This window comes from Cavia porcellus, unplaced genomic scaffold (genome assembly GCF_034190915.1).
Source record: "Cavia porcellus strain 051 isolate PalLab524CR breed Dunkin Hartley unplaced genomic scaffold, mCavPor4.1 scaffold_1, whole genome shotgun sequence".
NCBI lineage: Eukaryota > Metazoa > Chordata > Mammalia > Rodentia > Caviidae > Cavia > Cavia porcellus.
In genome coordinates this window covers 239648671-239675278 of record NW_026947484.1, presented here as the reverse complement: position 1 = coordinate 239675278, position 26608 = coordinate 239648671, and the positions used below count along the sequence as shown (strand labels likewise).

Below are 26608 nucleotides of genomic sequence, written 5' to 3'. Positions count from 1 at the left end.
CTCCATTAGAGTTTTTATTAGAAAAGGATAAAAATCAAGAGCCATGTTGGATGGAAGAATAGTGTACAGAAAGTATTGTAGGTTATAAGAACTAGGATGATCAAAAGTGAAAAAAGAATTTATTGCTTGGACAAAAATTCTGAGGAGCATGGGAAGATAAAGCCGGATAAGTCAAGGGAAGGCCTTTGAAATTTATTCTACCAGAAAGTAGGATGATGCTGGTGACTCTGGAACAAAGGGATAGTTTAGGGAGATTAACATGACAGCAATGTATCAGAATGAGTAGGTCTGGAGATGGCCGCCTGGCAGCTCTTACAATACGATCTCTTATATTGTGATTTTTTTTTGAATTTTTAAAGCATTACCCCCAGTTTGCCTCACATGGTACACAAAACAATCTATGAGGCAGGCATGGTAATTAAATAACTATCACTCTTGTAGAAGAAGTCACTGAAGCTGGGGGAGGCTAAGTAATTAATTTATTCAAGGTTCAGAAAGGTGGTCCAGCTGAAACTGTATTTTGGTCAACAAAGTGGGAAAATACTGTATAACCATCACAGAGATTTGGGGGTGATGGGTGCACACCCCACTGGTGAAGTGAAACAGTTTCATGTCTGTGAAGGAGGTAGTGTGTGTGGAGGTGGTCAGTCTTCTACCTGTGTGATACGGGTCCTGTGGACATGAAATCACTAGACATTACGGATCCAGGAATCTGGAACTTGACTGTCTGGTGTTAAACCAGATCAGAGGCAGAGTTTTACCTTAGGAAAAGCAGAGATATTGTAAGAGAGAATGTCCTGCCACTCTCTGCTCAGAAGGTTTTGGGGTGTTCTTTGGTATATAGTGTCAGGAGTTCCCTTCCTTTTTCATTAATGTGAGGAGACTTGTTTGTCTACATGAGATGAGGGGTAATGACCAGCACAAGGCATAGAGAGAGATGTAGGTGACAAAGGTGTGGCTTTCCTGGGAGCCAGATTTTCCTCCACCCTCACATGATTCCCAGAGACAGGAAGGGATGTTCTTTCATGGCCACCACTTACCTTCTCTTGTAATCCACAAATGAGCCCCCAAACTCGAGTTCAAAAATGAGGCAAAAAACATATTTTAAGAAGCAGCACTGATTTATTTTATCTTGGGCCCAGTGACACAGTGCAGTTGGAGATTGCAAAAGCTGTGTGTTGTTTCTCTATACTTGCCGCCCTTATGTACACATCACAGCTCACAAAGTAGGGGTTGTGGGTGTGGATCAGGAAATCTGTTAATGAGCAAGACCTTTGTTTTCCTTATCAGAAGATAGAGTAGTCTAGCAGTAATTAACAACCTTTGTTAGCTTATTTTAGCACCACATCTGTTATTTGTAGAGGGCAACAATGGTTAACATACCAATTAGGTTAGGTTTTATAATTCTTTACAGAGGAGAGCATTGATTAACATATCAATTAGGTCACCCAGAGGAAAAGAAACACGCATATAGAACAGTAGGCCATATTACAGGTATTTTAGTATAATACAAATGTAACAAAGCTCTTTTTGCTAGTGTACAACATTCCCCACTGATTTTAGTCCGTGAGCTAAATCATTGGCTTGTGAGGTTTCTGTTTATAATCTTGTGTCTTTAAAATCATAAACGTTTAAGATCTTTGACATAGTTTATCAACTTGTTTACAATACAAGACTCAATAGAAGGATTAACAAAGGTCTTGCAGCTGTCATTATTAAAGCTGTTAACCAAAAGGAGAAAGAAAACCAACATTTAAATTTACTCTGTTCTGTCGCATGAGTAACAACTTTTTTTAAAGCCAGACAGACCTCCTTGGGGTCTCTATAAGGGAGAACACAAGATTATCAGTTACATTTGGCAATCTTAAGCTTTAAAGAGTCCTTGGAGGGAACAACAGTCCACTTATCCATAGGTTTATCACCTTTGGAAGCTGGGATCTGCTTGAAGTGGGAATGATGAATCTAGACAGGCTTTTTGGCTACTTTAATAGGTTGGAGTGCTGAGAACCACTGTGTAGGGAGCCTCCCATCATGGCTCAAGAGACTCACGGTGATGTCGTTTGATAAAGACAGGTGTTTTAGGCTCCTCAGCAGGGCATTTGTCCTCACAGTGGGCAGCAGGTGGAGGAATGTTGGCTGAAAAGTCTGGGGGGCACTTAATAAGATCTTGATTAGCCAAATCAGCTAATTTTTTTCTTAGAAATCTTAAGGATAAAGAGGAGGAGGTCTCCCATTTAAAGCGTTGAAAGGGAAAATACCTGCAACATAAGGGGTACATCGCACATGCAGAAGGGCAAAAGGAAGGCGACTCACCCAGTTCTCGCTAGTTTTTAAGGCATCTTAGTTATTACTGTCTTTAAAGTCTGATTTATCTTTTTTACTTGTCCTGAACTTTGAGGCTGGTAAGCATAATAGAGTTTTCAATTGATCTGCAAAGGTTAGGTTAGTTCTTGAGTTATCTGGGCTATAAAAGCCTGGCCATTGTCAGACCCCATGGGTAAAGGGAGACCAAATTGGGGAAACTGCTATCAGGGCTGACTCAGACTTAGTAGGCAACACTTTAATCCATTTAGTAAAACAATATCTATCATTACTAGTAAGTACTTATTTTTTGAAGTCTAGGCTTTTCCATTTTTGTAAAGTCTATTCTCAATGGTTTCTATAGTCCCACGTAGCGAGCAATTTCTATTTGTTGCAGTTGTTTTGGGTTGACCAATTGGCACTGAAGGCATCTGAGGCTCACAGACTGGGCTAGCTTTGACATTAGTCCCCAGGGATCACTCAGAAGTTGAGCTGCCAGATGCAAGTTTTTTTTTAAGTGCAAATAGGCTCTGACAAAGTAGGTGGGATCAGCAGTAATGTCAGAGTCTCAATCCCCACTGATTTTGTGGCTGCCTTTTGGGCGGTGGCGTCTGCCAAATTATTTTTTGTATAACAAGGCCATCTCATGCCCAATGGGCTCTTCAGCAGATAATATAGCCACTCTCCTTGGCATCCAGAAGGCAGTCAACTAGTCCAAAATTTGGGGAGCATTTTTAATCTTTTGGCCCCAGAAGTCAATAAACACCATATTTGATAAATGGCCCCATGAACATGGGCAGAAACAAATGCATACTTTCACAACTTGAGGCCTCAATGAGGGCAAATGAGTTCAGCCCATTGGGCCGATGTTCCTGGCTCCAGGGTTGGTCCCCATAGAATCTGAGAGTCCGTGGTAACGGCAGCTCCCATGACCCACTTACCTTGATAGATGTAACTGCTTCCATTGGAGAAATATAAAGGAACTCTGAGTAGTGGCTCATCTGTCAAGTCTGGTCCCCAGTACATTCGTGGAGGGGCAAGGAGGGGCATCATCAGACAGCAGAGTAGCAGGATTTGAAGCCACTATTTATTTGAAACTGATGGTAGTTAGATCTAGAAGTAAAGCCTGATAATGCATGACTTGGGAGTTGGGCAGCCATCGATCCGGCAGAGCCTTGATGAGAGTCTCCAGCGAATAGGAGGGAACAATTAAGAGTTTTTGTCCAAAAGGCAATTTTTAAGCCTCCTTTACCAGGAGGGCCACCAAGGAAATCACCCGCAGACAAGCTGGCCATCTGGCTGCCACATAATCAAGTCTCTCAGAAAGATAGGCAACAGGCCTCTGCCAGGTTCCCAAACTCTGGATCAGTTTTATGGCTCTTAAAAATTTTTGCACTTGCCTTTTAGTCACAGGGACTGGAATCTGTTGGATGGCTTGCATCCTCTGGGAGGAAAGAGTCTTATTTATTTATTTTTTTTAATGGAGAGTCCAACAACCAATGTAGTCTTTCTGCCCAGCAGAAACCTCTTAAGCCTGGTTTTTAAGGTCCTCCCGGTTGTCAAATATCTTTTAAGCAACCTCTAATAACTGACTGAAGGGCATTTTTTCAAATCTCTCAAACTTTTGCAATTTTTGTCTAATCTCTGGGGCCGACTGAGTTACAAAGGCAATATTAATGGCCCTTGCATTTTTAGGTGCTATCAGTGTATAAATGTGCTAGGCCTTTTGTAATCTTTTCAGAAAACCCCGAGGGAGACTTATTAGCCAATTGTCTCATCTCTGCTATCTTGGGCAAATTGGTGGGTTTTCTGGGGTGCCCTAATGGCTACCGAGAACAACTGGCGATACTGATTGGGAACCTCCTTACCTCTGGTTGTCCAATTGAGGTGGGACAAAAGGAAAACATGGTTCTGGCATTCTGGATCAGAGGGCAGGCTTCATCTGTATGGCATACTGCTTTTTGTCCCAGGGTGCCATGTGGCAGGCCATTGTTTTACTGAAATTATATACTTAACAAAAAAAGAGCTTTTTCATAGGTAACCAAATTATGCCACATAATCTCTCAGATGTCCACAGCACATGTAAGAACTTGTATTTTATGTCTATAATCACCAATCACATTAGGCACAATAGTTATTTTTTAAAATTTAGATTGGCTTTTTCCAGTACAAGATGAATTGTTCTTTTTTCTCTTTTATATTTTTACTTTAAGACAAAATCACTTTTTTTACTTATTACCAGTCAATTACTTTTTCTCTTGCTTTTTAGACATTAAAACCTTTAACAAAATCCTTGAAATGACCTTTTTAGTAGTCTAAAACATATTTAATCATTTTATGTCTTTTTACCACATTAAAATGCTACATTTTTTAAAAACTGTAAACTTTTTAACTGGCTCAATTACAGTATGACCTGGTTTTTACTTGGTAAAGTTGATACGATTTTTAAAAACCATAAATATACATATATATGTGCACATATATTCACATTTTAACCAGAAACAGAAATACCTTAAAGGCATGCCGAGGTTGCAAGTAATCAATTGAGGACTAAAACATTAAAGAAGGCACCACAAAAGACAAGACCAACATTAAAGACACAAACAAAGGTTGTTTTGTGCACAGTTTGGTGAGCTAAAGGAAATAATTTTCATTATGAACCTTGAGTCCAATGAGCCACATGGATCCTGCAACAGAAATGGGCAATGAGCCCCTAAGTTAGTAACAAATTCAACAAGTTCAAATGGGCAACCCCCCCCCCCCCCCCCGCAAAGTTAGTAACAGATTCAAACAGGCAGACAATTCCAAAGTACAAAAACACTAAACATAAATGCACACAGGCAAAAGGCCCCAAAGTTTCAGACGGGCCAAAGCCCCACATGGGATGAAGTCCCACAGACGGACTCAAGTCCCAAACGGACCGAAGCCACATACACGGCGGGCCAAAGCCCCACATGGGCCGAAGCCACACGTGGGCCGAAGCCATACATGGGCCGAAGCCCCACATTACAAACGGGCGATAGCCTCTGGAGTCCGGTGCAGAAGGAGCCCTAGCTCGTCTGCAGTCACTGTGCGCATCCAATTACACACAGGCAAAAACCCCTACACGGGTCGAAGCCCAAAGTTACAAATGGGCCCCAAAAGCCCTAACATACAAAAGGGGAAAAAGGTCCCCAGAAGTTGTCTCATTTTATCTGCAGTTACAAATGTGCACACTCAGATTACAAACAGGCAAAAAAGCCAAATACTTACAGATGTTTAGCTGGTCAATTGGTGAAAAAATAATTTGGAGGGGTCCCCCATTAATCCCAAGCAAGCCCCCAAGTCTTGTAATCCACAAATGAGCCACCGAGTTCAAAAAATGGAGTACAAACATATTTTAAAAAGCAGCGCTGATTTATCTTATCCTGGGCCAAGCGACACAATGCAGTTTGGGATTGCAAAAGCTGTGTGTCTGTTGCTCTGCACTTGACGCCCTTAGGTACACATCACAGCTCACAAAGTAAGGGTTATGGGCGTGGATCAGGAAATCTGTTAATGAGGAAAACCTTTGTTTTCCTTAGCAGAGGATAGAGAAGTCTAGCAGTAATTAACAACCTTTGTTAACTTATTTTAGCACCACATCTGTTATTTGTAGAGGGCAGCAATGGTTAACATATCAATTAGGTTAGGATTTACAGTTCTTTACAGAGGAGAACATTGATTAACATATCAATTAGGTCACCCAGAAAAAAAAAAACACACATGAAGAACAGTAGGCCACATTACAGGTATTTTGGTATAATACAAATATAACAAAGCTTTTCTTGCTAGTGTACAACACCTCTGTGTCGGCCCCTGCACAAGGTGGCTTGGACTTACCTGGAGCATGGTGGCTGTGTCACAAGATCAAACAGCAAGGACCAGGCAGTGGTATCACTTTGTGTGACTTAGCCTTAGAGGTCACAAAGCCTCATTTCTGCCATAGACACAGGCCCATTCCAATTTAAGGGTAGCGATTCCTAGCACAACATGCTCAGTAAAATCTGAATTTCAGGTAAGCAAGAAATGTGTTTTTAAGTATTAACATGTCATGTGGGATATCTGGATCAAATTTATACTAAAAAGTTTGTAGAGTTTTCTATTTTTATTTTTATTTTTTTGTACCTGGGATTGAATTCATGACCTTGCGCTTGCCAGGCAGCTGCTGAGCCAAACCCCTAGCTGAATTTTGTTTTATGAACCTGAAATCTTTATTATAGTCCTTATCTACTGCTGGTAGAAAGGTCAGAGTCACATGATAGTCCTTATTTGTAGAATTCCATTATTGTTGTGCCCACATTTGGAAAATACCCTCCACACCAGCACCCTCCATGTCCAACAATTTAATCCTCCCACACTTAAAATACACCCATGCCCAGTCTTATCTTTTTTAAAAATGTATTTTATTTTAAAGAGAAGAAAGAAAAAAATCAGATAAATCAAGAAGCAGACAAACCTAAAAATAATAACAATAACAATAACAAAAAGCAAAATCACAGCAACAACAACAAAAGAAAAACAACACTGATGCAGGTTTTCAAAACAAGATGATAGGAATTTAGCAACGGCTGTGATACTGCACATTGTTATCTTCAAAATAGTTGCTCGGGTTACCAGACAGAGAAATAAAACAAACCAGTAACACTGAACAAAACACTGGATTTCAAAAACAAGACAGGAGTAATCCCCCACAGCTGACATAGCACGCACTGCCATCCTCCAGGTAGATGCCCAGCCCAGGCCTGCAGAGTCAGCCAAACAAGACAAGCATGGAACTATTCCTGTCACCTCAGTTGCTGTCATCTCACCCTGAGTCCTCTGAATCAGCTTACTTCGGGGACGGGAGGGGATGCCCCTGTACCTGCTGGCTCACGGGAAGGCGTGGTTCTGCCTCCTGCTGAGTCTCTTCCCCATCCGCATGGCGAGCCTGGAGCACAGGAAGGCACTAAGTCTCATCTTTGTAACCTGAAATTCAGAATCTCATCCTCGGGATCAGGTGCCAGTGAAGCTCTTGACATGGTGTCATTCTCCAGTACAACTCCTTCGGTATCATCCCTTTTTACAGTACAAAGAGAAGAGACACAATTTTCTGTCTCTTACACATTCAACACACAGTATGAGACAGAGACAAGACCATAAGTAACTTGCCCAAAAGCATTCTGAAATTCATCCAGGCAAATGCTGTGAGTTCTTAGGTTAAGTCTCCGTCCTGCTGACAAAGGGCTAATGTATAGGACACGGCTGTCTCTGGATTCTTGGTTCTGCTCTGTAATTCCCCTTTCCTTCTGGGTGAGAAATGGCCTGTATTCAGATCCAGACCATTTTTAAGCCTGTTTGCTGCTTGTAGTAGTTTGGTAACACAAAGATCTCTTTTCATGTTGTTCCAGCTCTTATTTCAGTCTAAATCGATAAATTCTGGAACATATTGTGAGCTTTTTGTGAATCAGTTATAATCTTTTCCATTAGAAAAAAGCCACACCTAAAATCTTTAGATGAGTTCTTCAGCGAGGGACTCTGTATATCTGTCCCTCCTCATGGTATTAATTCCTATCATTTGACCAAGGTGTGGCCCAATTTAAAAAACATTTAAAATGGTATTGCTCAGTTTTACAATGGTATGATTATTGAGTTTTCCCCCTCCCTTTAAATTAATAAGCGTCTTGGTGTAAAATCATGCAAATATCCTGTTCCCTGTCAAACTTTCTCCTGGAGTTTACCATCCGTTACCATGCTATGGTGGTTTTAAAATACTGATATTGTAACTGTCAGGGCTTGTTTGGCTCCTGACACCCTACTGTAAACAGAGACCTCTTTCTCCCTTTTATATTTATTTATATATTGTTGTAAGGGATGCGTGGAATCTGATATTCTAGTGGTTTAAAGTTGCTGTAGTTAATTATTTGATTACTCAGCCTCTCCTACCTTTGACTAGAGAGAGTCCATTCCAGCTGGCTCCTGTATCCTTGTGACATGCTTCCATCACATTTTTAGCACTTTATCAGTTTCTGGTTTATAAACTGTTTGAGGTTTACCTTGTACTGGTGGAATGGTGTGAGAGACCAAGAATAGATACCACAGTGTATGCATTGCTGCTGAGGTGTCCTTGGTCCTTTGTCCTTCCAGTGGTCAGAGCTAGCAAATATATGCATGTATACAAATATATATATTTGTATATATATTTATATATACATATATATATATATGCACACACACACACATATAAGTACACAGATTATGTTATTACCCAGAAAGAAACATTTAAGTAATCGTTATTATTAATGTATGCACACACTTCATTAGGAGGTCATGAACCTCAATAAGGTCCCCAGCCTGCTTTCCCTGTCTCCTCTGATTGATAAAGAATGGTGAACCATTTATTGTACATAGGGCTCTTACATGACCAAAAAGTGTCAAGTTTTAATAATAGAATTTTATCAGCAATATAATAGATGAAAACAAGACTCAGATTTTTGGAAAATCCCTCATTCTTGTCCCAGTATACATTCCTGCACCCAATTTAATGTGATTGTTGTTTCTGGCACTTAGAACTTTAAAGTCAGCTCCACAGACATTACTCCGAGCAGGTCTATTCATCAGAGCAGAGATTTTACGCATGCTCTAGCCAAGAAAAACTTAGGTTTCTACTAGCTTATTTTGCATCTTCTACTCACCAAACTTCACTGTAAATTTTCTGTGCTCTGGACTTTGTAAAATATTTTAGACGAGCGGCCGGTTAAAGGAGAAAACGGATGGGACTTTTGTTAGATCACATATGTCTCTACTGAAGGTACAGTTTGAAAATTATTGTGATTTTTAGTGCTTAAGTGTGGAAAGCTGAAAATGTTTTGTTTTTAAAAAGTGGAGGGAAATGTTTGCACAAATCCTCCTGAAGGTTGTTGCATGGGTCTTTGCTGCTATTACTGGGCAGTGTTTGCTCAGTCCACATGTGTGGACTGAAGGAACAGTCAGATAATAGGAAAAGGTACACAAGGACATCTTGCGGAGCCTCTTGGAAGATCTGCAGTGATATAACATTTCTAATATGAGTAGTCTTTAATATGGAGCGATCGCCATTTAAATTTTTGGTTCTCAGGTGACAAAGTTATCATTTTCATCGTAGGCTAAAAATATAAAAAGCAGAGGCAGCAACACCAGGTTATTTTAGAATTAATTCTAAGAATCTGAACTATGTGAGGATCCAAGTCATGAGTCAAACATAATAAAAGGAAACTAAGCATATCGAAACTGCGATAGCTGATAGGAGATATCCATGAAAACCCTGAGATTCCCTTTCTTTGCTCTGGCTCACAGAAGGTTTCAGATTGTGTTCATAGACATGGTTCCTGTCTGAACTCCTGACAGTCTTTTGGGGTGGACGGCTCAGAAAGGTCCTGTCCATTGGAGGGGGAAGAAATCTGAACAGTAGAAAGATTGATTGACCTTTTAAGGTTTTCTAGCATTCTTGCCAGGGTGAGGATGGAAGCGTAGACCGTGACTCATCGGGATTCACTGAGTGGTCTTTTTCATTATTCTGTTTCATCTCCGCATCAGGAGTCAATAAAACTTAGAGCGTGAGGTGAAAGAAAAGGAAAAAGATCAGCTTCATAGGTTGTTACAAAGGACAGGCTTATACTAAGAATGCTGTAAAATGCAGTAAACTTGGTGGACATTGGAATGGACTTCCGTAGGGGGAATGGGTGGGCGTTTGAGAAGTACAGATATGAAGCGAAAATGAACTTTGAGGAATAACAAGCCTTTAGTGGGAATAAGTTCTAAGTGTAAATGACCATATACTGCTCCGTGAGTGGGTTTTTATCTCTTTCTAGAGGCTTTAACATTGAAAGGTTCTTTCCCTATTATAAATTACTGTACGATTATGGTGGCGGTCTAACGTGGTGGAGTCAAAGCAGGAATGCTTGCCTTCACGACCAATTCCTCCTTCTTCCCCTTCGGCCCTAATTGCAAATGTTTGCGTGTGAAGAAAAATTCCAATCAGTTCCTTGCAAGTCATCAATGCCCTCCCCATGCACCACTTCCAATCAGACATCACCTAACCCTCTGCCCCTCTGTATCCGGTCAGAGGAGAAGGCCAAACCCCCACAGATTGTGGACTCCTTTCTGTATCCTCAATAAAAGGCCACTTTCTCTTTTTTAGCTTCTCTATTGAGCCAGAAATCTCTAACAAATATGTGCTCCTATGTGCGAAGAAATCCACGTATTATTCTTTCAAGGTCATCTCTGAGTTCTCCTAAAGAAGGTTTCTCTTTTCCTTATTCCAAGGAAATTGATTGTATAACTGTCTTAGTTACTTTTTACTCGTTGCTGAGACAAAATACCTGAAGCTCAAGTTGGGAAAGGAAAGGTTTATTTCTTACAGTTTTTGGAGGTTTCAGTCCACACTCAGTTGGCTCCAAGGCAGGCGGGCATGGCTGGGATGCAGTTCATGGCGGCTGCAAACAGCAAACAGGAACCAACAAAGAGCAAGACACACCTTCTTCCTGCCATTACATCACATCCTGGCTCCACCCCTATATGGGTGTAGCACTGACACCATCAATCCAAGCACTAGCCAATGAATCAATCACAAATACACAATGCAAACTCATGAGGCCTGGGGGACACAGACATAAACCATGACAATACCCTAGGTTACCATCAAGGATTTTTGGTTCCTGGGAAATCCCAGAAGGCTGCCTGCCCACTTCGCTAGGGGCTTTCCTTGTAGATTAGGGAGCAGAGATGCTGAGAATGGGGAAGGCATAGGTTGGATTGAGAAGGCAAGTGGTTGGCTGCCATCACTGTGTAAAAACTTTAGGAGGCACAACCTGGCCCACTCCCATCATGCACTGGGGAGCAGGAGCATTTTACAAAGTCCAGATCCAGAATTGTGTTTTTATTTGTTGAACCTGAGAGAAGATGCACAAGTGAAGCATCCCAGGCTGCAAATGTCTGTGCTCCTGACTGTTGCCAGCCCTGCCAAGGCTTGTGCCATTTGAACTGTTGGGTAAAGCCACTCGTTCTTTCTTCTTGGCTCCTAAGAAATGACTCTACAGTTCAGTTATTTCATCTCTAGTTCATGTGGGTCTATGTGTGCAAAAATGCATAAAGCATATTTATGAAAAGTCAAATATAACAGCAATTAAATCAATCTAAAAATTTTTTTGCAGGACTGAGAACACAGCACCTTCTCACTCAACTCCCTGATCCCCTTTATTTTGACATAAGTTCTTGCTAAGTTGCCTAGGCTGGGCTTGAACTTGTAATCTGCCTGCCTCAGCCTCCTGGGATACTAGAAATACAGGCATGCAACATCATACCCTGCCTAAATCAATATTTTTCAAAAGTAGTTTCTGAATAGTTAAGATTCTTGAATTTCATGAAGTGGTTAACTCATATCCCAAGATATAACTTAGGAACTGTAGTTCATAAGAGTTTTAGCAAATGTCACTTGAATTTTATAGCAGGATAGTGTACCTGTGATAAGAGCTGGTGAATATGTAAATTACCAGCAGTAAGGTCCGGTGAGGGAGCCACGCTAACCTGATCACCCTTGCCTGGTGTTCGCTAGAGTGAAAGTTTGCATTTTCTCTGGGGCTAAGGCTGGATCCAGGCCTGAGGTTGACACACAAACTTCTTGGAACATGGAAGTGGGTTTAGGGAGTTAAGGGTAACTCTACTCATGACTGGAAGGACCCTTGTTTACAACAACACTTGTATACAAATTAGACCCCATTCTTCAACACTGTCTGGAATGTTTCCACTCCCCATTTATCTCCGTCTCCCATGAATTTGCTCCTTTTGCTGGTTTCAGTCACCATGTGGTGTGTGGCCTGCAGCTCTCCAACCTCTGTTACAGCAAAACGCATTTACAAGTCCATCTCCAAGGTCTGCCCTCCGGCTGTCTTCCGGAAGCAACAAGAGAATGGAAAGGAGGCATCTGGACACAAAGCTGCTGTTCAGGCTCCCTCCCGCCTCTGCTCCAGTGTCCACACTAGCTACCAGCACTGTCTCCCCAAGAATAAAAACCGGTCTTGTCCACATACTCAAGTCCTCGGGGCACTGCTCAGACGTCACATGGCGCCTTACAGATGGTTCCCACTCTTGCCTTCTTGTACGCGTACACTTTTCCCTGTGTGGCCTCTCCCGCCTGGAAAAACAGAAAGACAGACAGACAGACCTATGTCGCCTCTACAGCTCTCTTCTCTTCTCTGTCCTCTTGTGAGATTTCCCTGGTCTCTCACTCTTACCTCTCCCTCCAACACAGAGTCAGACTCCTTCTCCATGTGCCCTCGGAGCACGGTGCTTACAGATTACATTTAACATGGACACATGTATACATGCATACACATGTACATTTCAAAGGTGTTTTGAGTTTTTCAAAGCCTGAGCAGGTCTTCTTCCCACACATATCATGCTGGTTTTAGAAAGCAACTAATTAATCACACAAAGAAATGCAACAAACCCAGAAGAACCGGGGGCTGTGGGTTGTGTTTAGGGAGGAGAATGCGGGATGTGTCCTGGGTTCTAACGAGTTTTGCTTTTTCCTGACTCTGTAAGTGGAGATTAAACACAAACATGCTGAAGCAGGTGGTCAGTGGGCCGGCATGGAATTGCACACGTCCAACTATGCAAGAGGAGGTCACTGTAACACTGGACTCTTAAGCTTCGTTAAACTTTAGGTGACACCGTGTTATTTCTTAATGGAGAAACCACAAGTAAAGAGCATATAGTTGCTGCCTCCACAAGGTGGGGGTTTCATGTCTCTCTACCTACTCCTGCGATGAGAGGTTTAGCTTCTTAAATTTGTTCATTTCAATGCTTGACGAATGTTACCACGCACTTGCCCTTGGCCAGCCTGTGGCAGGCTCTGAAGACGTAACTGAAGCGGGGGCACAGTGAGATGCCCTCACCAAGCGTGCTGGTGGGCACAGTAGGTGGCCTTCACCTTGCCCTGAGCTCTTTTGTTCATGCTTCTTGGAAGGTCCCATTTATGTTTCTGGTTCCACCTGTGCTGTGAACGCCGGCGATCTCATCTGTGGTCATCTCCGTGTGGATCTCTCTCGAGGACCTCAAACACAGTGCCCACAGCTTACCTTGTTACCTTCCTCTGTGGTCTATTTTTCTTTTCCTGGCTTCAGTAAATGTCTTCACCAGACACTTACATTTCAAGTCCTAGAAACAGCAATCACAATGAGTGTTGAGTACCTACCTTGGAGCTTGCACTGTGAGAATATTTTGATGTACATTTTCTGATCTTTGGCATTTTCGTCTTCATACCAACCCTTCACCCACATCCCCCCAGAACCAACCTCACCCCAGTCTGATCGGTTTGGTTGCTACAAAAACTCCTGGTCCCTTTTATCTCCACAGATAATAGCAGATTAAAATTTTCTGAGTCTCTCACGTTTACTTTTAGGGTATCTTTCTCTCCTTCATCTTTTAGAACATTTTTTTGAAGTCTCCGATGCTTTCTCTGTCCTACAGAATGAAGTCTCAGCTTGCTATCCAAAGCCCTACATTATTTGTCCCTTACCTGTTTGCCTAAGCTTATTTTCTTTTATTCCCTCTCTTACCCTAGAACATAGATCTTTAGTAACAGCGACTGACTTATAAAATCAAACCAAACAGGACCCAATCATTTCTCCCATGGTACCTTGCCCGAGGTGTTGATCTTCTTTCTCCTGATCATACTGTGTGGAATCCTGCCCACCCTTAAAAGTCCAGCTCCATCCCCTACCTTCCAGGTTCCCCACATGTCCTTGGGCTGCACACTGTGGTATTAAAAGCCACTCAGGAGTCCAGTGAAGTGCCAGAGGAAGCGCGCTCTCACCTGCACCCATCTTTTGATGCTTCTTTTAATTTCAAATGAGATGATGCATGATGGGTCATCAGCCCCATGCTCCTGGCTTATGACATCCCAAATCTGTGGATGGAGAACATCCCAAACCAATTACCCCTACAGGAGATCTGCTGCCTGATCTAGTTAAAGAGAAAAAGTTATTTGGAACACATAAATGTCTTTTGAAAACCAAACCAAACCTTGTGCTCAGCACGATAGGATTGCTGTGGGAGTTTAAAAGGACAGGGCAGCAGGAATAACTGGGCTACAGAGGATTTCGCTGGACAGAGCACAGGCGTGGAATGACAATCATGGTGATGACATCAAAGAAGTTCTTGAATCCTTATCAGCTGTTCGTTAGGAGTGCGTTAGGTAACCATCCCACTTTGCTGCAGCTGGAACGGAATAAAATAATCCAGCAATGATTATTGTACAAAGGCAGGATGGCCTGAAGGCAGGGCTGTCTGTAGGTGGTGTTAGCGCCTCACCTGCTGACAGGTGAACTTTCATCTGAAAGTCAACAGGCTGAGAAGACAGAAGTAGGGCATAATTTAGGCCAAAGTAACAACAAACTTTACGTTCTCACAATTACAGTGCACCTCTTGGATTCTATGGCAAGTCGCTTTGAAACTCTGATTTTCTAGCAAAGCCATGCACACTCAAGGAGTTACACTAACATTGGAACTGGTTCATAAGTGAGAACTGAAACCACCCAGGGTGCCAACACCAGTGCTCCTCCTGGGAAGAGGCTGTTTCGTTACAGGGTCGGGGAGAGCTGCTCTGGGGACCCTGCAGTTCCCACTCTCTTTTACCCCAGGCTCCCAGAATGCTGTGAGGCCTTCGTCAATCACAGCCTTCTTCAGGCTGCATTTAATTCCTGATCTTCAGGATGCTTCTCAAATGGTTTTACATTTTGCCCAACAGTGAAAGTCTAAGTTTTGTTTTTCCTTTTGTAGACTCACCTTTAATTATGGAGGGAAGAGCAGAGAGAACAGGGGGAACGTGTGAGCTGTTCCACCTGGAGTCTTCCCAGGCCGGAAGAGAGCTAGAAGGTCTGCGGTCAGCATACAAGTGAAGCTCGATAGCCCTCTTTGAAGAAGTGGGCATCTGCTAAAGATCTTTTGGGGTAAGAAAGGCTGTGCTGATGCTCTAAGTCAGGTTTCACAAGAGATCGCTGGTGAGAACTCAGAACTGCATCAGCCCATCAGCTCCAGAGGCCAGGCGCAGTGACACGGGCCTTTCCCAAATGCGGAGGGAGCCTGGGTGCTTTGTCTGAGTGCCTGGATTGGCTGACTTGGGGCAAGGAGAGCTGTACGTGAAGGCAGAGCCTGAGGTGCACTGCAGAATGTCTACACCGCCTGCGCACCAAGCAGCCTAGGCTACATTTTGCCTGCCCACCAGCAGTGCCCAGGTAACCTGAGCTATGCGCTGTATCTCTCCATTGTTCTCAAGGGTGTTCGAATCCTTCTGTTGTCCCAGGCACTGAGAGCCACTCCAAAGCCAGTGAGGAGAGCAGGGCAGTGCTTCCTGGTGTTGTTACACCCTGTACGGTATCTTGCTAGGAGCGTCACTCCTTTGAGCTGAGGTAGGGCCCCTTTCTGAGGGCCTAGAAGGGACAGCACCTGGAAGGGATGGCGCTGTGCCTTTCCTGAGTGACCATCTCTGAGAATGGGCTTAAAGCGGTTGAGAGAGGTGAGTCCCAAGGCTCAGACTTACAGCCAGGAATAAGGATTCCAGTAACTGCCTGAAGACAAACAGGGAAGGAGGAAAGGAAAAGACACGCTACAGCAGAAGGCATAGCTCTGGAGAGAGATGGAAAAGAAGGGGATTCTCCCCCGCCACCCGCTCAGTTGGCTCCCTCCTGGCCTGGCCGTGGCCTGGGGAAGGAGCAGATTGAGCCAGAGGAGACCTGGGCTACTCAGCTGGCCCGGAGGCTGGCCCAGGGGATGGCACTCGGTGCAGGGACAAAACCTGAGGCCAAAAATGGCCTTTGTCTCTGAGGAGAGCTCGAGCCAAGCTGAGGAAGAGTGAGCAGAGAGGGCACTGGGCCAGAGAAAACAGAGGAGCGAAACAGAGCCTGCTTCAAGCCACGGAGGCAGACAGAGGGTTTCTTTCTGAAGTCCAAATGTGAGTATAAATGGCGAAACATGTGACAGCCTTGCTGGGGAAGTGGATCGCACGGTACAAAGGAGGATCCGCTGGTAAAGCCCAAATATAGCTCATTTTCACCTCCTCAGACAAGCAGCCCTCAACACAGAGGCTCCCAGCCTCACTCCAGGGGCCTCTGGGGGCCAGGCAGTTCACCTCGCGGGACTCTTGTGGACTGTAGGGCATCTAGCAGAATCCCTTGACCTACCAGATGCCAGTAGCTCCCTCCCCCTGGTGGTGACAACCAGAACTGTTTCCAGAACTTGCTAGGGGTCCAGCCGGTGCAAGTCTCCTACAGCTGGGAGCTACTGACTTAACTGTTCTTGGGGAAAGTGTTTGTTACTTTGTTCAACTATTTCCCAATCTGTCTTTTATTCTTTTCATCAGTGCACGAGTTTGTTTGTTTTTTTGGTGACTCTGTCTTTAAACCCTGCTTTACAAAACGAACTGATTAGTTCATTCAAACAAGTTTCCTTCTTTTTAAAGTGGTAATGGTGACAAGAAATGATATCTTTAGAGGTCCAAATCAGACCGTATTTGAGCAAATAGTAGATAAATAGTGTCTTACTGACTAATTAGTGTGACACGGCAGACTTGCAGCAGGGCACGGAAGAAGTGTGGTACTCGGAAGCCCGGCACGGAGCCTGAAGTCAGGGGACCTGAGGCAGGTTTGCTCGGCTGCTCAAATTCTCTAAGCATCCGCATGAGTATAACCAGCCGGACATAGTCCAGGTAACGTTTTGGTTTTCCACTTTTGTGCATCTAGAAGCACCTACTGAAAAATTGCTACAAGGAAGCTTTCTGGAGGGTTGTTTGTCTGTCAAAATAGGACATAATAGCAAATGAATTATATCAAAATTGAAACTAATCCCTACGAAGGAACCCAGAAGAAGCATAGTTATGGAAAAATGAAACACTAAAAGCAAGGTAGATAGCTTAAAGTGGATCAGTTTTATGAGTCATATGTGAATAACTACAAGTCCTTATTAGGGACAGGAAAATAAATATTTTTAGCAAGTGACAGAAAAAAACATGCAGAAAAACACGAAGCTTTGTAAGAGGCTGAACCTGTCCTATTCACGAGAAACACTCTGAAAGTGAGACATTAAAACAAAGTTAGGTACAAGTAACAAATGGGTGATAGAACATTAAGCAGGTTGGTTATATTAAATTGACTTTATAGGGATTGATTTTAGACCAACTCAATTTAGCGAAATTGTTTTCTTAGAAAACCGTATTGCAGAGTTTATTCTAGTGTTAAAAGACCAATTTTAGAATAAAAGGAGGAAAGAATATAAGCAGATATAGGAAAACTAAAATAAAGCAGGGTAAAAGGGCCAGTTTCTGTCCAAAGACTATTATTATATTACAGACGTGGCTGTTAATACACTGAGACCTGTCCAAGATGTTCTGGCGGAGATGTATCTTTGTCTGCTTTCTGTTTTTATGAGAGAATGCAAGAGACCGGGACTTTAGAAGGCAAAGGAGTTTATTTAGCACTTGTTTCTGGCTTTTGTGAAAAATGCTATTGTGGTACTATGAACATTTTAGAGTGTCTGTTTACATTTCATTTGGGCAGTTATCTGAAGGTGGAATTTCTGGGTCAATATGGTAATTCTATATTTACAGTTTTTGAGGAAACATCAACATATTTTTCATTTTGTGCTCCTGCTAGCAAAGCGTAAGGTATCCAACTTCTCCATATCGTCACCAAAAGTCATGTTTGCCTTTCCTGGACTTCAGCTGCCCTTCCTGTCATATCCAAGAAGCAACAGGTTTCTTCCAGAAGACGTCAACATGTCCAGGGGACGGTGCATGGTCAAGTCCAGGAAGTCTTTCTTTCAAAGTAGTCTTACGGTGCGTAGGCACTGCTGGCCGGTGACTTCATCAGTGCGGAGCTTCAAAGACAAACTGCAAGCCTCACGGCTTCCTACAGTCCTAGTCTCATACGGTGATATCAATGTGGAAGAAATGCTCGGGAAGAGCAGAGTGGGGAAAATGTTTAGCCAAATGGTCAGTGTTGCCCACTCAGTGCCAGGGCATCCTGACCACAAATTTGGAACTGCAAGAAACAAGTCGTAGACCTCTGAACTCTGGGAGTGATAACATCTTGCAAGAGAAGAGAGAGTGAACAGGACCCATGACGCCAGCCTCAGTGGGTCCCGAGGTGCGTTTCCAGTTGCTCAGGGAGTGGATCCGCAGAGTCCAGGGACGGTGGGGACGGCAGTGGGAAGGAGCATCGAGGCTCACCAGGAAGGATGCGCGCGGAATCCAAGTCTGCCGGGGACAGATGTGCGCTAGGCGGGCTCCGACCAGGAAGGGGAGCACAGCCTCGCTTCCCGCCAGCGCCCAGTGTGGATGTGAAAACCTCAGTGGGAGAATCCACACGGTGACTTCTATGCATTGGTGCTTGTCCAACTTTAATGCATTTAAAAGTAACCTAGAGGCCTCATTAAAATGCAGATTCTGACAGTTGATCTGGGTGGGATTGAGATTTTAAATTCTTAATGAGTTCCAGTCTCCAGTGGTCCAGTGCTGGCAGACCCTACTTTGAGTATTAAGGCAATAAATTAAAATTTAGGTAAAACAAGAATGAAGCGGGGAACAAGGAAGACGAGGGTCTACACACCTCAGGGCTGTGCCTTCCCATAACGCCCTGGAATCGTTTTGGGGAAGATCTTTCGACATCTAAATTTCCTAGTCGGATCTACGACAGAACCCCTCTCGTAAGAACGTCCAGTAGTCATTTGTTGCTCTCCGATCTGTGTGACGAAGGATGACATGATGCTGGAGACGTTCACTCTTCCCGTTTTGTGGATTTTGGACATAGCCCACTGATGGCACAGACATCAATGCTTCAAAGAATGTCCTGGAATGGGAGAAGCTGCATAGCATCTAGATGGAGAACTGAGAAATATAAGCTACCCTGGGGAATGCCTTGACATAAAAATAGTTTTGGTCACTCTGATCTATTCTGTTGCACATTAGTGACCTGTGGGTCACAGTGTTCTAAGAATACTATTGCTGGATCGTGGAGCACCCCACCCTGGGTGTTGGGTGAAGGAGAAGTGGAGGTTAAATGCATTCCACTGCCAAGCAGCTAATAGAAGATGGCATCAGCATTCACCATATCAATACAGGGGAATGAAACTCCCAGCCGACTGTGTCCAGTACAAGTTCGTGTTCTCTAAAATCGAAGAATGAATTTTAGGAACAACGGAGGTTAAGAGCAGAATATATTTATTGAGAGAAAGAAAGCTTTTGTCTGAGGGACAGAAGAGGTCCTGAGCGGGTTGCCAAGGACTCTGTCTTTTCTAGGGATTTCTATAGAGTAAAATCATGGGGTGAGAAGGGTTTAAGGTGCAGAAAAAGGAAACTCAAAAGATGGGCATACAGCAGGACAGAACTATGGTTTCCCAATAAGATTAATTGCTTAGGTGAAATTGATTAAATTGGGGACAAATGGCGGGGAGCAAGTCGTGTAGAAAGCGGGCATTCTTAGAGGGCAGTGACTTCCCTAGGGGGTTGGCAGGGTGACTCCTGGCTTCCTCAGGGTGTTAGGGAGCCATTTAGAATACCAGCCCTTAGGGTATGGGTGCATTTATTTGATCTTTTGTTTTGAGGCCCGGCCCACAGCAGGAGGTGTCGGTCATCCCATAGTTGCAAGGTCTCTGCACTGGCTCCTTGAGGACCCAGCCCTGTCTCACTGCCTATAGTATTTCTAACTGACTCAGCTGCCTGCAACAATATCACTTTCCCCATGAATATTTAGTGGACTCTTCAGCTGGGCCAGTACCAGTGTGTGGAACAGACTGTGGATTCTCCTGCTTCAGTTAAATTCACATGTTAGCACCAATCCATGCATAGCACCCATCTGCTCTTCTTTTTGGTCTGTTTCTCCCATGACACTTATTTCTATGCTTCCGGAGACAGGACTCACTGCCAGAGAGGAGCGGTTCAAACCTGCAGACGCACGTGATGGCTGGTCACTCCAGAGGCCTCCCGGGAGCGACGCAGCAGTGGACGGGCGCAGTGGACATGAAGGACCACCGTGTGACCGTGCTGTTTTTCCTTGGTGTTCCAGGACTGGGACGGACTAAGGGTCGCAGAAAATACTGTGGCACAGAGCCAGAGAACCAGGGGCCGGGCCAAGCAGGCAGCAGCTTCTTATTTCTTACAAATTGAAGAGGTGGGGTCTTCCAACAGACTCAAAACTCAAAACTCAAAAACCAGCTGCACCTGTATGATGCCTCAGAGAGGCTGTCATTTCCTAAGGGTTCTAAGTACCAGCAATAAAGCACCCCACCACAGGCAATGTACAGGAATCCCCCAGGACTTAAACTGAAAGAGAAAAGCACGAGAGGACACTCGGACAAGATGCAACTCCTGACTCCAGCTCACCAGAGGCAAACCCAGGCGCCAGTGAGGTGGGATGATCCGAAAGCCCCCCCGGCCTCTCTGAAGTGGGAACAGAAAAGCAATTGAATGAGGCTCTGGAAAATTCTATACTTATTTCCACCCTTCCTCACATTGTTTCTCTAATGTTTTCCTGTAGAACTGGTTCATCTTCCTAATCCCAAACGTTCGCTACTGTTCTTTAGGCAGTTTGTAAAATATTTCAGAGGCCACTAAGGAAGTGGCTAACGCCTTCTCTGCTGAGCAGAGATTTCTCTTCCAGCCTTGGACTGCGTCACTGTTAGTCAGCCCAGGCAGCAAGGCAGGAGAAGCCAGCAGTTTCCTTTCCTGTCCTAGCCCGAAGAAGCCTGCAGGTCGACCACCAGGAGAGGTTCCGTGCCCCACGGCATGATGGGCGCTTCTCGGAGGCTCTTCTGGAAATTCTGGTGTGAACTAGCACTGTGGCTGGCACTGTCCCTGGACATACATCCTCTTGAGGGCAGTGGAGGGTGGAGTGGCACCCCCCACTCAGTTCTGTACAAAGCAATAACCACCATTGAGATCAAAATTGGAAACAAACAAATCCCATCTTCTGACATTAGTGACATACCCGTATAATTAGTGGGCAGAAGCAGAAACTTAAATTGCCCTCGTAAAATGAAAACAATCATTGGGATACACTTCATTCCTCTCATTTAATAGGAATCATTAGGCTTTTGTTTTACATGGAAAAGGGGGATCAAAGACATTAAAGGCCAATAATTTAAAATCAAAACAATGTTTTATTGAGTTTTCATAATTAAAGTAGATCAAGGACTTTTCAAAGTTCAGAAACAAAAGTGAATAAATTTAAGATGTAGTGTGGCAGGGAAGAAGGTTAAAATGCTAGATGTTCTATACATAAAATAAGTTCCTTCCCTCCTTCTTCGAATCTTGTTTGATAGAAAAACAGAGATGAATCATTTTCATTAGCTAAGCATGTTCTAACGTTCTATTAGCTAAGTGGAGCTCTCCTTGCATGCCCTGGTGGAATAATTTAAGCTAGGATTCTTCATGTGGCTCTGTGTATAAACATCTAACTTAAGAGTTTTCACTGAGATCCAAATCAAACAAAGTTAGTTAGCTTCATCTTCCAGGCAGACACTGCACAGGTGCACTCTTTGGAAAGGAGCCAGCTATAAAGTCTTGAAACTGAGTGCAGAAAAATTACCAGACTGCACTAACGACTGCAGGTTCTAGTTTTAATTACTTGAAGAGCAATTTATTCTAGTAGCCAAGAAGGATTTTGATCTCAGCTCAAAATGTCTGAGTAGGTTCCATTTTACTCTGCCCTAGAATCTAAATCTTTCTGTGTTTTAATTCCTCTACCATACTGCTTTTTGGAATACGCTGATACATGCAAAGTTCTTATGAGTTGAAATATGGGCGACCAGAAAGTGCTCACTCACTGTCTGTGTATTCTTGATTCACATGTCTGGAATACTTGGGGTAAATGATATCTGTGCCCTTTTGTTCTGCAAATGAACCTGAAAATCTCTAAGGACTAGTTTTATTGCAGAGGTTCCAGTAATTACACTTGATTGTGCAAGAAATTGATGGAGTAACAGTTCTAAATAATAATGTTTGGCACTCAAGCATGTGTCATTATCAAAGTGTTTTAATGGCGAATGAGCATAATACCCACGTTTGGTTGTAGTGACAAGCAGTCAGAGCCTTGAACTCTAATCACGAAGCATGGTTTCCTCGTCCTGTGCCACTTGGACACAGCTGAGTTGGAGAACTATGGGAAATTTTTCCTTCACCATTTTATTGTGTCTCACATAACCCATGAAGCTGGCAGAAAGATGATCTGTTTTGAACATTTTTCTCTTTTCTTTTTCTTTGTACCAGGGCTCGAACTCATGACCTTGCACTTGCCAGGCAGGCACTTGTGCTGCTGAGCTAAATCCCTGGCAACATTTTTATTTCTTTACAGGACAAGCATTAATTTAAACATTTTAACTTTACAAAAATATCTGGTGAGATCCTTTTATGGTATATGTGAGTTGCAACTCCAAGGCCTCTTCCGATTTTAGAGTATTGGATTTGACAATGTCCTTATCATTAATGCAGAAAGTGTCTTTACTTATAACTTAGAAATAAGATGAACTTTTAAGATGTAAGAGCATATAAGCCTCATACAGATTAGAGTTTGGAATTAAAATATTTTACATATTTAAGAGAGAAACTCAGATACAACTGTTATTAATTAACATTAAAATCAATTTAAGAATTGACTAGCATGTAGTCACTGTTTGGAAGCCTACTTCTATGATCAGTTCTAGTCATGGATGTCCATTGCTCTTATCTGGATTCACAGCTCTACTTAAGCTTTGGTTTAGAAAATCTCAAGGAACAGTTATTGTATAGGCCAGGAGAAGGGAGGTTTTGCTCAGATCATAAACTCTCCGCAGCACCCCAGTGACTTAGCACAGCGAGGGGTCCTGAGCTGGCAAGGGGCTGAATGGGAGAGGCCCTCTGCTCTCAGGGTCCAGCTGAGGCTTGCCCCGCTCTCTCGGACCTGCATCTGTTTAGAGCATTCTGCATTTGCTGGTGCATATGTAAGCAGGAATGTAAAGAAATCTCTTCTGTGATTGAGTCTGAAAGAGACAGTTGTCATTTCTGACCAGGTTCCGCTGGGCAGAAGTGGGTCAGAAGAAAGGCAAATGTACGGTGTGCCTCATCACTGACTTGATAATATTTTAGCTGTGTTATATATTTGCATATGCATGCATGCATTAGGAGTTACTGTAGTATTTTACATATACATATCGTGTATTTCATGTATATAGAGCTTGCTTTATTCATATTCATGATGAAAATTGAATGTAAAGTAAAATGTACCTTGCTCTTCTAATTTTTCTGGATCATTTCAGAGAAGGCATCCCACTGGGAGTCCATCTTCTCCAGCAGATAATGCAAAGACTGATTTTATCAAGCGCAGAGGATTAAATACCATATGGTTCCTGTCATATGAGAAATCTGAAGTATAAATACAGAGCAAAATAAAAGATGAATAAAAGCAAACGGTGATATAGAGCTACTACAAATCAGAAGGAACCGGAAGATGAAGCCGGGGGAAGGCAGAAGCCGGAAGGGGCCATAAAAATGGGATTAGGATGTATCAGCTACGTGCACCAAACACAACAAAAGCGGTCATTATATATGGCAAACGTGGACTAATAAGTTAAAAAATAGAAACAAAGACTGTTTTCAACGTCTGCTCTGTGGAACACTTTGCTCCATTCCTGTGAGCCTGTCAAATGGAGAGCGTATCATATGGCCTTTGCACACTCAGTCAAAACCCACGTCACACACTGTACCATTGAGGAAAGGCCACTGTGTACCTTTCGTGGCGTTCAGCCTGTCCTGCTGCTCTGCCCACTGTCCTTCCCTGGGAGTTACCACCCAGCTCCCTAACCCTTTAGGCTCTGGATGCCACCAAGGCCCTCGCTAGACGGCTCTTGTTGAGCTCTTTAATGGCCTCCTGATCTTTCACCCCCTGGGCTCAGGTGTGACCTAACCTGTGACGCTTGGCACCTCTTCCTTTCTCAATCATTGCTCTGTGACCTTTCACTTCTGATTCCCTGGCCCTGGCCTGGCCACGTCCACTCTTCTCCCTGAAATCCACGTCTGCCTTTAGATTTGCAGCTCCTTGGGCATCCATCTGCGATGCTCTGCTCTTCCCACCGCACACTGGTCATCCTCCAGGCCCAGGCCCAGCGGTGGGGCAGCAAATAGTAGGCCAGCCCAGTGTAGAGGCGGAATGTCCGGACTGCAGAGATTGTCACAGCGGAGGAAGGCGCCAGGACACGCTGTACCACCAGCCTCTTCCCCAGGAAGTTTCTCAAGTACGTGTCGCTAAGAGCTGCTCATGGAAGAACTGAGCAAGTCGGGGTGTCAGAGGACAGCGTGCGAGGAGAGAAGTTAACTTTGAAGTTCTGCAAAGATTCCTCAAAAAACTTAAGACTGGAGGTCTTGTTTGACCCTGCTATCCCTCTTCTGGGTATTTTCCCAGAAGAACTGAATACATCACAGCACAGTGACATCTGTGCACCATGTTTATTGCAGCACAGTGTGGAACAGCTAAACCTTGGAAACAAGACAAATGCCCATCAACCTAGAAGTAGATAAAAAAAGATGTGGTATGTTTATGTAATGGAGCACTACTCAGCTATAAGGAAGGATAACTTGAGGCTTTTACAGGTAAATGGATGCAACTTGAGACCGTACTCATAAGTGAAGTAAGTCAGACTTGCACGTATAAACATGCTGTCTCCCTAGTTAAAAAGCCAACAGAGTAAATAAGATCCAAAATGTGCAGTAGATATTGTGAAAGTGAAAAGGGGAAGAAACTACTCAAAAGGAAAGAAAAATGGGATTGGGGAAAGGAGAAAAGAAAGAAAAGATATTATAAATATAATAGAAAATTATACCACTAATCTTTATAAATTCATCAAAAAATGGTTTGTGCTTTCATTGTTTGATCATTTTTCAGGCCTCTAACATGTAATCTGAGTAATTAACTACTTTGAAGATAACAATACCCATTATAGTAACCATTGTTAATCTCCTATTATTTTGTTTTAAAATTCTGTGTCATCGTTTTTATTATTTTCTCATGTACAAAAAGCAGCAGGAAAACCCCCAACTAGTCACAGGCAAGCCAGCTGGCCTGCAAGTGTGAGTGACACACTGTGCTTCCATCTTCGTACCGTCCTCCAAACTTTCTGGACCCCTGTGTGGGCAGCCTGAGCCTCTAGCTGCGAGGCCACATCCACTTCATTAGACACATAAGTGGGGACCCCGTAGGGAGCACAGTGTGAACAAGTGAGGCCCTTCAATGCCCTGGAGGGAGAGCGGAGAGGCTGAGGGACAGGTGTGGACAGGGATAGGGGTTCCACTTGCTGTTTTGGAAATTTGCACTGACACAGTCATAGCACAGCCAGGAATACACACGCCCTGTCTCGCAGTGGGGGTCAGAGATTGTTCTAGAATGAGATAATCCCCTGGGGTTGGCTGGTTCAGGGCCTGGTGCTCGCAGAACCAACGGGAGCTCCCCAGTTCCAGCACACAGCCGACAGTGTTAGTGACTTGTGGCACCTTGGGGGTTAATGCAGGCTTTAATATAGTTATTATTACACAGCATGGCCACATCAAGTCCCATGAAGAATGAGAAAATCAAGACACTCAGGAAAGACTGCCAATCCTCTCCAGGAAATGCCATATTTTCTCTTTGCAAAAGTCCTACACATCTTTCAACACGTTAAGTGTCTCACAGCGTGGGAGCTCCCCCGCTCCCTGGCAGGCTGAATGGCCTTGTGTGCCCTGTGTGTCCTTTTCTGTTGTGCTGTTTTGCCCATGTGTCAAAATCACGAGTCTCTCCGTCTCATCAGTGGACTGCACACCCCGAGAGCTGTACATCTATTTCGGATTCCTACCATTGTGGCTGGCATCTAGAAAGTCTTCAGGAAACTTTGGATAAATGCAAATGTGAAGCCACAAGTTCTCAGAGCCAATCTGGGAAGTCGTGGCCTAAGGATGGACACACCTTCTCAGGTGTACGTGGAGCCAGAGAGATGAAGGGCCATCAAGAGAGAGACGGGGGTTTGCGCAGCTGAGGAATTCAAGCATCAGTACCCTTATTTCATGAGCTGCTCCGTCCGGAACACCGTGAGGAAATGAATTGCTGGGCCTTCCCTAAGCCAGTGTACTGGGGACACAACTAAATATGGTTTGAAACTGGCAAACATGGGATCGTTCAGTTCTGAATAATTTCACTATTTTTCCCCCAAGAGACTGATCAGCTCAGAGAGATTACTCCTAGCAGCATCCTGGTAACCTAATGAAATCACCATGGAACAC

General features: G+C 43.7%; 1 long non-coding RNA gene across 1 annotated transcript in view; it reads left to right on the top strand.

The window, feature by feature from the left end:
* The window catches only part of LOC134471845 (uncharacterized), a 42107-nt gene extending 16897 nt beyond the window's left edge, over positions 1 to 25210 (top strand). Inside the window, exons 2-3 of the long non-coding RNA XR_010041560.1 lie at positions 15118 to 15287; positions 23620 to 25210. This is a non-coding gene — a long non-coding RNA (uncharacterized LOC134471845). The remainder of the gene's footprint in view (positions 1 to 15117; positions 15288 to 23619) is intronic.
* Positions 25211 to 26608: the final 1398 nt, after the last annotated feature.